Here is a 14278-nt window from a genome sequence, read left to right on the forward strand (position 1 = left end):
GCCACACAAACCATGATGGATGGCTTGGACGCCCGAGACGACCGCATGCTGGTTGACACGCTCACAATGGCACGCGCGTTACCGAGGCCAAATCTGCGTTACAGAAATCCGAGCGCTTTTCAGAGTGAGTTCGAACCCCGCAACTGGGGTCATACGCTTTAATTTTTCTTCCGCGATTTCCAAACCACACGAAGGATTAAATGTCTTTATTTTTTCGCTAAAATATAATACGTGCTTATTAACGTTTTCAGATTCGGTGCATACCCTCCCGTAGATATTGCGTGTCTGACATGATCCCAGAAACCATAAAGGTGAGTAAATAGATCAGGTGTCGTTGTTTGTATCAGACACATATTGTATAACGCTAATCGCCCCCAAGGAAGTGGAGTTGGTCCCGTCAATCCTTGCTGGTCGTATATGAGGCTGCTCTGTGGATCGGATGGATAGGGTTGGTAACCTGGTTGACGGGGTGTCAACGCACATCGATGGTGAGGACCGTTGCTCATGATATCACTCGCTTGTATGGCCCAGAATGGAATATTTATTTATTTATTTATTTATTTATTTTTTATCAGGTAGATGTTTTATATCTATACGCACGTCCCACTCGTCGTAATTTTACTGAAATACTGCTAAAATGGGTTCAAACAATTTCTGGTTGGTTTGCTCCAAGACAGTCAGGATGGCGGTGTAGCTTAGAGATTAAAGCGTTCGCTCGTCAAGTCGAAGACCCGGGTTCGATGCCCCACATGGGCACAATGTGTGAGCCCCTTTCTGCTTTTCCCCGTCGTGATAATCCTGGAATATTTCTAAAAGCGGCGTAAAGCTTACTCAATCAATCTAATATCAAACTAGGTTGAGTATGGACTGCTGGATCTGAAAAGGGTTGGGAATGTAATGGCATTCGTAACTACTCGTGTCATTCCGGCAAGCCGGATGGCGTCTTCTTGTAAGTCACGGAAAGAGGCGAGAAGTTACGAATGAATGTAATGGGTTGGTTATTTTTATTAATTTCTTCGCTGGATTCTGATAGAGAAAGAGCCCTTGGTTAAAAGAACCTGTTGGTGAAAAAAATTAAAATGAATATCTTTACGCATTACCTCTCCGCACCAGCACGACTTCTATGTGCTTTTATTTCTCTCTCGCGCTCTGAATATTTATGCATGTATGCGAAAAAGAGCTCTACCTGCCTGCCCTGTACGACCCGCACGGCATGAATAGACGTATTAATCTACTTGCCCCACAACTAATATTTATAACTAAGCTGAATTTAAATCTCAAAACCTTTTTCATGTACCCAACTCTCTATTTATGTTTAGAATAGTCGTTAGTCGAACAGTACTTTGTACCCTTTAAGTGCCTGCCCTTTACCGAACTCGGGGGCTCTTGAGGGTAGGGTGAATACCCCGTGTCATTTAAGCTGACATACAAATACTACTTCCATGTAACTACTTATTCATTATTGCCGAGGCGGTCGCTACTTGGGTGCTCCGGTTCCTCTATTGTAGGGATGAACATGGCGTGGCGTAACCGAAACTGGCCTATTTAATAGTTGAGCTTGTCACGGCCATTTAAACACGAATCCGACAAGACGCCTGACACCGTCTGGTTTTAAGCAGTGGTTGAGCATGGGCAATGCGTGTCATATACTTCAGCGGGTATGTTCCATGTAGGTATGGAGGTGGCGAGATACTACCGCAATGTATGTATAGTCCACCGTGGGTAATCCTGTCATCGTCTAAAGTTGAATGTTTGTTACACCTAATGGGGCATGCTAAGCCTTATGGCTGGTTTAGCAAGGATCCATAATGTTCAAATTGGAGAGCAAACTCGAACAAATTGCCATTACGTTCTGAATGGGTCTTTAACAGGGCGATGCTTTTATAAGGAGACAGTTTGGACAGAAATTATGGTTCGTGATAGGCATGGACATTGAGACTGGGGAGTCTACTGTACATTGTGATAACATGTCACACTGTTAGATTCATAAAGCAGACAGTTTACAATTCTATTGCAAATTGTTATAACATCCATAAGTCCATCAACGGCGGGTTAGCCCAGTGAGTAACGCGTCCATCGGTCACATCAAGGACCCAGGTTTGAATTCCAATATAAATGCAAAGCATTATACATATTTCTTATACACCCAGCCATGAGGTGGTCGGTAGGGCGATGAAAGTGTAAGGTACATTAATTGTATCCATGTTGGGAATCGAACCCGGTATTTGGTGAAACGGGTGAACATTTTACGATTAGACCGCTCCTGCGCCCGGCGAGATACAGAGATTAACAGAGGTGTGTACATGTATATGGAGAGTGGCTGTTGTGTACATATTTTCTATCCGCCCCGTCATCTCGAAGTGAAGATGGCCAAACGGACGCTAGAAAACACTGGGTTCCTGATAAAGTAGCAGTGGTGTGTGTTTGTTTCCTTACATACCACCATACAACCCACACCACCCGCCACCCGACTGACTATAGCCACTACCTTTCAAGTCGTCACAACGAGAGTTCCTCAGCGAACAGCACCCTCCCCACAGACCCGTTCTGTCCCAGCACCACCACCTTCCCTCACGACCAGTACATTACACTCATGAGCAAGAGAGATTCTGCTTTAAGCTAGTGATAAGGGAGATTGAGAAGCTAAAACACTTCTGGAAGTTTTGAAGTTTAGACTGACTGACTGAGTATGGTTTTACGCCGCTTTTAGCAATATTCCAGCAACATCACGGCGGGGGACACCAGAAATGGGCTTCACACATTGTACCCGTGTCGGGATTCGAACCCGGGTCTTCGGCGTGACGAGCCAACGCTTTAACCACTAGGCTACCCCACCGCCCCTTGAAGTTTAGTGGCAATGGGGTGAAGATTTGAAACATAATACTCTGGATAACCGAAGATGGTTCGTTTCCGACGTGAACAAACTGCACGACCCTTTGATGACCATTCGCCCCTCGGTTGTCCCGGAATGACACGAATGGGTCTGAATGTCCATGAATACAAGACGCTCGGCCACACGCCCCTTTCCATAACCTGAAAAATCACATCTGGATAACACAAGTACACTTTAACCAAGAACTCCCCAATTACTTCCAGATTCTTTTGTTCAAATACTGGTAATTCAAGACGTCAGCAACACCCGAAATACCCGTTTAATCAGTTCAGCGGTTTTGACGGGTACGCGGCCACTGGTTCCTCCACCGGTCAAACAACGCCAATGGTCAGACGCTAAGCTACTGTTGTCATTGTGAGAAGCTGACCACTGGCGGGACATTCTGTCTACCACCCTTAACAACACTGCCTCGTTATTGTTGTTCCCATATAAGTGCGAGATAGACAGGCGTAGAAAGGCTTACCGCGGATTAACCCCGGGTAGCTAATGTACCGCGAAGATCCCCTAACCCTTAACACACCCCAGACCGGAGCGCCACACCGGATTCATAACCTCAACTCCGGGGCAAGGTGTGACACCTTCGAGACATCGTAGTGTTCTACACCGCACCTGAGCCAGTAGGAGGGTTCGGACCGTGTTGGTAACTCCACAGAGGTGCGGGGCGGAGACGTATTACAGGATTATTCGCATTGGATCTTAAGTTTATACCGTCTAGTTGATACTTAGTCAATGATTGTACAAAGTCGCAAATTAAGGGTATTAGACGATACGACGTGATCGAGTTGACAGTCGTTTACCGGTTGCTCGGAAGGGTGTTGGGGCCATAAACTACGTGTCATTATAGGTGTGACGTTGGGAATCATACAAGACAAATAGGTATGTGTTTCCTCATTCGTCTCAAGCAGCTAAATGGTTGCTATAATAAACTTCCGCTAGGAAATCCCTAAGTGAAGCAGTCTTTACTTCTTCATGTGGAAACTACGTGAGCAGGTATAGTGCTGACAAATCAAGGATCAGAATAAGTGCGAACAAGGGTCTAGATTTTCGAAGCTCTCTTAGCGCTAAGATAGTCGTAAGTGTCATACATTAACATTAACTTACGACTACTAGTATCTTAGCGCTAAGAGAACTTCGAAAATCTAAGCCCAGGGATATAGGGTCCTGACACGCCCAAGGGATACAACTCTGAATAACTATCACAAAGTGTTCGTAGCTCCATGCCATCCGTAAGCCTAAGATTAAGCAACGAGTTACGATGGGTCGTTACCCTACGCACGCTTTAGGGACTGGGGCCCTGACCAAGAATACAGTGATTGCTAGCACGAACAGAGATCCTCTCTGACTGACTGACTGACTGAGTTTAGTTTTACGCCGCGTTTAGCAATATTCCAGCAATATCACGACGGGGGACACCAGAAATGGGCTTAACACATTGTGCCCATGTGGGGAATCGAACCCGGGTCTTCGGCGAGATCCTCTCTAATATGGGGTACTATGGTATGTCGTTGGTTCTGGCACAGCTACACACAGGAGGCGCGTGTTTTGTTTAAGTTTGTTGTTTAATACCTCACTCAGCAATATTCCAGATGACATGACGACGGATCTAATAATCGAGTCTGGACCATACCATCCAGTGATCAACAGCATGAGCATCGATCTACGCAATTAGGATACGATGACATGTGTGAACCAAGTCAGTAAGCCTGACCACCCGATCCCGTCAGTCGCCTCTTAAGTAGGCTCATGGGATGCTGAAGACGAGTTCTAACCCGGATCTTCACGGTTAGGAGGCGCTGTAGTCCAGACAATATCATAGCCGGGCTAGAGAAAGATGTACGAAGTTCACGACCCAGTGGTAAGTTTACCTCGGATTAAAGTCCCTCCCTCCCTAATAGTTAAAGCAGTTGTGTACACAGGGTTGTGCAACAGCTGATAACAAGGTGCTCACAACTGCCATGCGAAAGATTAAAGGTGACGCTAATCCAGGTGGCAGTGTACAGTATAGATTAGGCTATTGTCCGGTGCTATTGAACAGTAAATATCGCTGTGTGACACAGGAGTGTGGGGAAGTCCAGGGGAAACACAACTTGCTACAGTGACTACAGCAGTTCAAGGCTGAACAAAGCTAGCTTACTACAGTAACTGTTTTTATATTCTGTGTGTTTTCGAAGTACATACCGATGGATAATTAGAAATATAGTACTACTACTACTACTATTACTACTACTACTACTCCTGCTGCTGCTACTGCTGCTCTACTACTGCTCATGCTTATACTACTGCTACTACTACTACTACTACTACTACTACTACTATTACTACTATTTACTACTACTATTACTACTACTACTACTGCTGCTGCTCATGCTTATACTACTACTACTACTACTACTATTATTACTACTACTACTACTACTATTGCTACTACTGCTACTACTACACTACCACCACTACTGCTACTACTACTACTACTACTACTACTGCTGCTACTACTACTACTGCTGCTGCTGCTACTACTACTACTACTACTATTACTACTACTGCCTGCCACCACTACTACTACTGCTACTATTACTACTACTACTACTACCACCACCACTACTACTACTACTACTGCTACTATTACCACCACTACTACTACTACTACTACTGCTACTGTTACTACTACTGCTGCTACTACTACTACTGCTGCTACTACTACTACTGCTACTACTACTGCTGCTCATGCTATATACTACTGCTACTACTACTTACTATCTACTACTACTACCACTACTACTACCACTACTACTACTACTACCACTACTGCTACTATTACTACTACTGCTACTACTACTACTACAACTACTACCACTACTACTACTACTACTACTACCACTACTACTACTACTACGACGACGACGACTACTGCTACTGCTACTGCTACTGCTACTGCTACTGCTACTACTACTACTACTACTACCACCACTACTACTACTACTACTACAATTGAAACTTGCCAGGGTGTCGAATAGTAACGATTTGCATTTACCACAGTTCGAAACAGACATAGCTCAGATATACAATCGAAGGTATAAATTATACGTTGGAAATGTATACTTTGATACCGAAAAGGCGGCTGAGACGGCTGTGTGTCTCTGGATCGAGACATCAAGACAACGCAGGATGCCGCGAACAGACATCCGGTAAACTCATTTCGGGATAATGACAAAGAAACAGTTGGATAACTGTCCAGTTTAAACCTTTAATCGTTTCAGGGTTCGGTGTTCGAATCTTACATTCAGCATGAATATGATCTTTGTGTGCCAGGGGGTAGGTCAAAGGACTATATGCATGACATCAAACTAACGCTTAGTCTCGGAAAATACATATAATATTGACCAAAAAAATACTCCCTTTAAGTTGGAACGGAGCCCTAGTGAAATAGGAGATTCAGAACCCAAACCAAGACTGACTGATTGAGTTTAGTTTTACGCCGCTTTTAGCAATATTCCAGCAACATCACGGCGGGGGGACACCAGAAATGGGCTTAACACATTGTGCCCATGTGGGAAATTGAACCCGGGTCTTCGGCGTGACGAGCCAATGCTTTAACCACTAGGCTACCCCACCGCCCCCCAAAATCAAGAGTCTGGACCTGCTCCTTTTAGGGCTCAACTTAGGTCTCCATTTAGGGCTTTTACCTTGTAGAAAGGGTGGTGTTCCGAAGGGAAAGAATTCAGTTCAAGGACTATGAAACCGACTACAATGACACCTATAAAGTCGTCATCTTCAACACTTACTGCTTCCCTCCCATCCTTTGCCGATATGTCGTCACAGAAATACTCTTCAAAGTTGTGTCAACCGCCACATGCTAACGGTTCGACCCGTGAAGATCCGGGCTAGAATTGATCTTCAGCAATCCATGCTTGTTGTAACAGGCGACTATCTGGATCGGGTGGTCAGGCTCGCTAACTCTGTTGACACATGTCATCGCATCCCTAACTGCGTGTATCGATGCTCACGATGTTGATCACTGGATTGTCTGGTCCAGGCTCGATTAATTACAGATCGACGCCATACAGAGGGAATATTGTTGAGAGCGGCGTTAAACAACAAACAAACAAAAAACTTAACGTTCCACCATCCACGACAGCCTAACGAAGGTTCGAGGGTTTTATTTTTCTCAACTTCCACCAACGGTGGTACATGAGTGAAGAAAACAACTTGTATACACATACACCAAGATGGCACTGGAGAGATATAATTGAGGCAGGATAATGTACAATACAATATACATACATATTCATATACAAGGATCTCATTAGAGAATGATACAAACATTTAATTACATGTATTTATATCTAAACTTCTATTGATACGTTACATAAATTTTGTCAAATCTTTGGCATTTTTAGCTTTCTTTGAACATAGTAATCTTTTCAGTGTATAAAGGTTGGGCCAGGTATTGACATACTGAGGTATATACAGCTGTCGCTGTTGGTGAAGATCGTGGCACCTGAAAAGGTAGTGAAACTCATCACTAACAGTGGGTGAGTTACATCATTTGCATAATCGATCATATCTAGGAGTATTTGTCCACCGGCCAGTCTCAACAGGTAGATAATGGTTACTAGTTCTAAATTTAAGAATAGTCATGTAAATTGATTTTGGCATAAAAATGTATGGTTCAAAAGTTAAATCCTGTATTTATAATAAAATCCCTTAAAAATGTTTTAGCCTTCAGATGAATTCAGTGCTGATGCCGCGTTAAACTATATTCACTCACTAACCCTGTAGTCCCTAAATATGTACTTTAGCAAAATCGCTCCATTTACATGAAAAGGTGCACATGAGACGGGGTTGAGGGATTATTAGACAGACTAATGGCGTCTTACCTGTATAACAAAAATGGCGTCTTACCTGTATAACAAAAGTTTATGTTCTTCCAGGCTGTCATACCTGGAACAATAATTATGTAATAAAGATCAAAAATAATACTCCACCACTGAATATGAATCAATTTATATTGACACCGCTATCCCAAGGTGGATATACTTCTCAAGTAAAGTACGAAATAGCATGGCGGCAATCACTGACGTAAAGGCTCTTACCACCATACATATAACCAGTCCCATTCATCTTTCTTTTCCTGTCAATTGTCAAAAAGTCTATAAAACCAGCATGAGCGGATCCTCTCATGACATTCTGCAAACTATATTCTATTCAATGTTCCTTCTCATCTAACCGTATCTTAAAATCTAAACACACCTCCATCTTGCCGACTTTGACACAAAGAATGCAAACTGCATCACCTACACTTTAATAATAAGTTAATGGCCGTATACTGCTCGCTTTTGAAGATACCTCGACTAAATCATTATCATTTGAATACGTTTTTTTAATTGCTTATAAATATTTAGATAGTCAGGCATAATTATGTTTTTATAATGATATCTCCATGTTGACGTTGCAGTTTTGTATACACAAGCGAGAGAGCTAAGCTTATACATTGATGTTTTAGATTGCGTTGGCAAGATCTGGCCAATCCTATAGCTATTCAATGACTGACTGACTGAGTTTAGTTTTACGCCGCTTTTAGCAATATTGCTATTCAATGAGTGATGGTAGTATGAAGGACCCATCTAGGGTAACTTTAGACATCGAATAATCGTAGAGTGATAGACTGATGGGACGTTTTGGTTCGCTGAGGGGCTTAACACCTTTCACAACTGGTGATGTCGTTTCTTATTGGTTAGCCTAATGGTTAAGCGTTCGCTCGTCACGCCGAAGGTACGGGTTCGATCCCCACATGGGTACAATGTGTGAAGTCCATATATGTGTCCCCCGCCGTAAATATTGCTGGGATATTGCTAAAAAGGGCGTAAACTAAACTTACTCACTCTTATTATTATAGGAATTATCGTGTATAACTGCTCAAGTCTTGTACGCTTAAAAAACTGTTAAAGAAAGCTGTACTGTTGCCAATTTTAAACATATTTGAGTTTTATCAGTATGATGTTTGTTTGTGTTCTGCCTAACAATCACGAAGAACATTTTCAGACAGTTGCAAACGGTAATACGAATGACTGTTTTATATTGTCTTATCCCAAATTAGTAATACCAGACAATCCAGTGATCAACAGCATGGGCATCGATCTACGCAATTGTGATGCGATGACATTTGTCAACCACGTCAGCGAGCCTGACCACCCGATCCCGTTAGTCGCCTCTTACGACAAGCATGGGTTGCTGAAGATCAATTCTAGCCCGGATCTTCACGGCTAACAGACATATCAGAAAGCTTAAACATGTTCGTTATAACCTTTACAAAAAAAAGATAATGAAAACATATATATTCCAATCTCTTGAGCAAAATGTCGAAAGCTCAATATGTCAAATATCAAAGCAAATGTGCACCCATAGAACACTAAAGTCTTGCTGAGACAAGCACATCCATGGGTACCTGACAGTTCAATCAGCCGATGACGCTACTGACTTGATAGCTACGACAGCCTATAATTGTGCCTCAATGATAGTATGAATTGCGTTTTTCGTCCGAAATATCTCATTATTTCAATTATACCATTAAAAACAAGTAGGGGATATTGAATTTACAAGATTGATAAAATGCAAATGATGAAGCCAAGGAGGAAACAGATGATGAAGAGAAATTAAGGAAAATGTGACAATTTATTCCATTCCTTTGGAAATGTTTAATCTGTATGGATATATATAACTTTATCTCATATGCATTGGCATTGGCTAGTGGTATGCTCGTAAAATGGAACATCCCCTACTTTTTTTGAATGGTATATTTGTTTCTTGTTTCGAAATTAGGATTTTTTTATTGAATCGCTTTGATTATTTTTCGGTTTTTCAACTATTTTCTCGAAATTTCGATTTGTTCTCGTGACTTGGATCACGTAATTCTAATTGTTTTACCCCAGTTTGAATATATGTTAGCAATACGCAATTTTGAGAAAATATTTGAACCGATATAACGATATATACATTTCGGTCTAAAATATAAGTTTATGATACCAAGCGGCACCATTAAACAACAGCATCTGAAAATCCGCGGTAGATTTGTTTGTTCGTTCGTTCATTTGTTTGTTTGTTGTTTAACGCCGCTCTCAGCAATATTCCAGTTATATGGCGGCGGTCTGTAACTAATCGAGTCTAGACCAGACAATCCAGTGATCAACATCATGACCATCGATCTACGCAATTGAGATACGATGACAAGTGTCAACCAAGTCAGCGAGCCTGACCACCCGATCCCGTTAGTCGCCTCTTACAACAGCATGGGTTTTGAAGATCAATTCTAACCCGGATCTTCTCGGGTCAAGTCCGGGATGAAGAAAAGAGGAAAATGGAAGAGTGCAATGAGAACGCAACTTTGTGGCGGTGGGTGGGTCATGTCAGGGCGGGGTTGGTTTTCTTCAAGCACCACATTTTATTCCGGTGGAGCCGATTTTTTTTTTATCCCTTCGTGCAATTTTGCCGTGTTACGCAGTGGCCATATAACAAACCGAAGTTTGACCAGGTCGTGCACAAGTTTATAATGAAAAGGCTTAAATCCTGGGTTATTTAAATAGTAAGTACAATTTAAAGAATAGTGTCCTTAGATGAACTATCTGCTTCTCTAGACTTCGTCAGAATTACTATTCATCAATTTCAGATACATCACACCGTTGGAGGAAAACCCGCAGGTCTCCGTTTACCAATTTGGAGAAAGCACCGAAACGGGCATGGTAACCAAGAAACGATATTAGGGATTCGATCATGACTTTCCGGCGTTCTCAAAGGGCGCCTGTGTCTTTTTGATAGCGCTTATATTATATACTCCTGCAATAAAGAGGGTCTGTCTCGAACGCTATACGGGTTACGTTATATCAAGGAATTCCCTGTAGCGGTTGAGGTTTGTGTGACCTGTGACAAGTCGTATGGAAAATAGATCGGGTGAGTTTCTATCAAGTGTAAGCAGTTGACCCTGGAACCAGCTGTAGGGGAATATTACTTTCTTGTCAGAGCTTGTGTGAAACAATATGTTTAGTTTGAAAACTAGAAATTCTTCCCTTTCTACAGAAATAATAAATAAATCATTATCAGACCATGAAGGAAGTGGCTGCGCGTTTTCTTCGTAGCGATTAAGAGCCACGTTGAGACCAGAACGAACTCAGTGGCATATTTACCTAACGGTTTTTTGGACCAGATAAATCTACATCTGAAAATACTTAGAAACATTTAATATCATACTAGATTTATTTCGCTGCAGATGTTAAGATTTACACTGACATAGCCCCATTATGTTTATGTTGTCGTTTATTTCATAATATGAGAATGACTGGTTTTACGTGCGCGAGACGGTACGATAGATAACTATGGTTGTCGCCCCGCTGTCTCCTCACGCCCACGTACGCATTAGTCATGGTTTGATATATGTCCGTCTTTCTCATCACAAATAATGGACAAAGACATTGACCTTCGCCCTGGGAAAGATGGTCTTATTTTTATTACATTTTATTTCGTGTTGTTGACTAACTTACCACTCGACCGTCACACTACATGATGGCGCAGTATAACGGGGTAACCTGCACCAGCCCCGGATGTACTGAGGGACATCAGAACACCCGTTCCATCCAGTTTTTGGCATTCAAACAATGACATCCTACGTCACGGTATGGAGTCTTTACGAAGTGACCTAGTTTCAGAAGGGTTTGCTGTATTGGATGTCGTTACATCCGTCGTAGATGGCTTTTGTTGTAGTTGCCATCAACACCGAGCACGTGTTCCACATGTGCGTGTACAAAGGTTCCATATATACTTGGGTGTTATTTTGGATTAACCACTTCGGGTTGTCCTCTCTCTCTTAAGGCTCTGTAATGCCTGGCGTTTAACAAAGAGATAATCAGTACCGTTTAGGTTTGACCAGGTGAATTATTTGGATTTCGGATTACAACTTCAGCTTAAGTGTGACAAACTGAGTGAAGGGCTGGAAACAGCCTGTTTCCCTGGGTCTGTTGCGCCTGCGCTACCGCTCAGCGTCGAAGCGTTAGCGCAGGCGCAACAGACCCAGGGACCCAGGCTGGGCTGGAAACGGCAGTGAGTCGTTTAAGGCTGTTTTGGATTGTTAAAGCTTGTTTCGTAATACTACTAAATACGAACATAGTCAGAATAACAAACTAACATCAGAGGAGAGCTATAATGCCAGAAGACTTCATTCATGATATCACAATACCATAGTTATAATAGCAATATATTATAATACCAGTAGTCTTCAGCAATGCAACTAGAAGATAATCATCATAATATCAGTAGCCTGCAGCATAATCCCGGAAAGACATAATCATAAAAGCCAGCTGTAAGCCGCCACACTACTTGTAGCACAACGCCATAATGTTCGTAAAGTGCCGCCACACAGTCAAAACTGTTGTCGTAGCACAAACCAAAACTGTTGTCATAATACGGATGGACACGACTGTACTACCCACTGAGTATATTATTGAAACCAGAAGACACTTTGATCGTCATAACACCAGATGTCCGCTGTCCAAGTACCACAGGACACCGTCACCGTTAAGTTATTTCAGCAGGGAATACAGTCATCGTCGTAATGCCAGATGATGACGTTGTCCAAGTACAACTTGACACGATCACCTATATATATATGATATAGTAATAATAGTACGTGAAGGCAGAGGCTGTGGCAATCAACTGATCACAAGGACATCATTCTATCATTAGGTGTAACATCAGCTGGTATCCCGGCCTTGATTACACAGACCATGTTTCAAGCATGTTGTGCTATATCAGAGACTATATACAAGTATATACTCTCTGGCCAGATGCATTGTAACGCTTAGTCTCTGAACATGCTATTATTTTGACAGAAATAATTCCATTGGAAATCTAGAGGAACCCCCATTGAGATGGCAAGATCGAGACTTGCTTCATTAAGGGCTTTAGTATTGATGAAAGGGCTGGGTGAAGGAACAATAATGTGATCCATTTGCCACGACAGCTTCGTTTCGGAAGTGACGTCATCATCTCTCTCTCTCCTACCTCTAACCCAGCTGGGCGGTGAAGTAGCCTAGTGGTTAAAGCGTTCGATCGTCACACCGAAAACCCGGGTTCGATTCCCCACATGGGTACAATGTCTGAAGCCCATTTCTGATGTCCCCCGCCGTGATATTGCTGGAACATTGCTAAAAACGGCATAAAACCAAACTCACTCACAATCGCAAACCAAGCACGGGATTTCTCTCGCTTATAAGAATACTTTGAGGTTATTTTAGGTTATCTTTAGCATCGCGCCATGCGATTGGCCTCAAAACTAAACTGTGGTGTCAACTAGGTCCAGGATTTATCTTAATAGAGTGGAGATAAATCTGTCTCACTCACTGAACCACAGATTTACCTTCCTCCAGAGGTATTTTCAGATACCTATCCAACACAACTCACTCACTCAAATAACCATCCATAAACACTCACTCACTCAATATAATTCACGCTAATGCTCTCACTCACCCACCCATCATAAGACACTCACGCACACACTCACCACAAGTCACTCACACCACCCACCCACACCCATCCACACCCACCCACCACAACTAACTCACTCGCCTACACAACAACACGGCGTTACTGTCCGGGAGCGGAACAGGAAGCCAAAACCTCTCAGATCTACACCGATAACACGATACCCCCGCTACACGGGCACTTGTTCGCGTTGATGCCCATGCTGAGATACACTTGATACCGGCGGCCGGTCAGAGGTGCAGTCTTCATGTTTATTAAGGCTTCCTGCTACCGGAGATGCGATTATGCAAGAGGAATGCAACCGGGATGAAGAAAGGTACCTAGTCCTTAAACCATGTTGACACAATTTGGGCGTAACTTCTTCCAAGCATAACCCGTCCTTTGTTGAAACTATATTTGAAAACGATACATAGAAAATTTAAGTAATAAAAAATATTTCAGACACATAACTATGATAAATACGTCCCGATTTAAAGTAACGTCATACGCATCACAAAAGGTCTGGAATTCTGCGCACAAAACACAATATCGTTTAAATATTATTCAGACCATTATAGTGTAAACTTAAAGGCGAGTTGTTGAAATTCTCGGTCAGGGATTATTGCTGGTGCGGATACAAGAGGGGAGTACAGATGGACGGGTTGATCGTTTTTCCACGTTTGCCAATATAGCATTCCAGAAGGGCTGTCTCGTATGTAAAATATACCCTCACGAGAAGTCTGGGGCAAACGTGTCTTGCACATAAAATATTCTGGACGCTTTGCAGAATTCTTCCACATTTTCAGTAGCATTTGAGGAAATAATCTCGGGACAGATATATATGATAGATATTTGAGGTTTGCTTCTCATGGCTCAATA

At 42.5% G+C, this 14278-nt stretch overlaps 1 long non-coding RNA gene across 1 annotated transcript; it reads right to left on the reverse strand.

Annotated features, from left to right (window-relative positions):
* Positions 1 to 708: 708 nt before the first annotated feature.
* Positions 709 to 13378, reverse strand: LOC124272420. The gene is made up of 3 exons (XR_006897327.1): positions 13364 to 13378; positions 8514 to 8517; positions 709 to 826 (listed from the first exon to the last, which is right to left on the reverse strand). It is a non-coding gene; the product is annotated as an uncharacterized LOC124272420 (long non-coding RNA).
* Between the last annotated feature and the right edge of the window lie 900 nt (positions 13379 to 14278).

This window comes from Haliotis rubra, unplaced genomic scaffold (assembly GCF_003918875.1).
Source record: "Haliotis rubra isolate DU_JTF1 unplaced genomic scaffold, ASM391887v1 Scf17, whole genome shotgun sequence".
In the NCBI taxonomy this organism is placed as follows: domain Eukaryota; kingdom Metazoa; phylum Mollusca; class Gastropoda; order Lepetellida; family Haliotidae; genus Haliotis; species Haliotis rubra.